We start from the raw sequence: 1331 nt of genomic DNA on the forward strand, positions 1-1331 counted from the left end.
ATAGCGGAGACACGCAAGATTTTGTTGAGTAACACTGGAAATGAAATTGGATCCATTAAAGCGCTCGTAAAGATATGCGAGCCACAACAAACTATCGATGGACGAACAGCCTATTATTGTGTTACATATAAATGTTACACTACTAAAGGCTAAAGCCGCTTGTATGAGAGATTACAATAATGGTCATTGTATGAAGCCATGAAGGAGTTTTATATTTAAAACATAATAGTAATCCTTGCAATAAAATGAGGAAAATTTCTCATAATCCGTATATATCTCCTCTTTTGTTCTTGAATAAATAAAGATTAATACATTATAATAACCGCCTATTTTTATAACAAATTCTTGTTTTGCATTAATGGTTGAAGTCAATCCCGCTCTATAACATATTGATTCACTTTCAAGTATATCGTATAATCATGAGAGCTGCATAATCATACTATATCTATACTTCTATACTTATATATTAAAAAAAGTGCTCCTAAAAACGTTTATGTGTCGTGGCACCCTCGCCATGTCATCTTTCAATCATGAGCATATTCTAATAAAAATGTCTATCATGAGATTCGAACTCACAACCACAAAAATATGAATTAAATGTCTTACCATCTCATCCATATATTAATCATGTTTTAATACTTGACTCATAAATATATAAGTATATGGATTGGATGGAGATCTAAACATTTAATAACTGCAATTCTAAAAAAAAATTTAAAAAAAAATTATCCTATTATTTGCTAATTATGATCATCGAGATAATACATACAAGCAAGAAAAATTAACTACTGTTATAAATTTTAGTTATATGATTATTTTGATAATAATTATATTCTTATTTTCATTATATTATAAATTATATACAAAGGATATGTCTATACAATTTTTTTTTAATTACAAGAACATGTTTATATAATTAGTCAATAGTTGTTCCATAAATAATTTATTCAAAGGTTTAATGAGAAACTATTATAAATTATAAACAAATAATGAATAATCCTGGTCAAGCAATAAAATATATAGTGTTTATTTATGGCTCGCATCATTTCCATTCTAGACATTTAGTTTGGGATGAAATTTCAATTATTTTACAATCAGTTTCAAATGTGGTTATTCTAGGGGACTTCAATCAAGTGGAATACCTTAGTGATAAAATTGGTGGTTCGGGGGATATTCCTAGTCGTCACTACTTTTTTGACTGGAAATTAACCTCTCAATTACTGGATATTCCTTTTTCTGGTCCCAGGTTTACTTAGACAATTGGTCAGATTCAGAATCCTACTTATGAAAGATTAGATAAAGCTTTGGCCACCTCTTCCTGGTTGGATTCA

The sequence above is a fragment of the Chenopodium album genome, chromosome 11 (assembly GCF_948465745.1).
Source record: "Chenopodium album chromosome 11, dcCheAlbu1.1, whole genome shotgun sequence".
Classification (NCBI taxonomy): Eukaryota; Viridiplantae; Streptophyta; class Magnoliopsida; order Caryophyllales; family Amaranthaceae; genus Chenopodium; species Chenopodium album.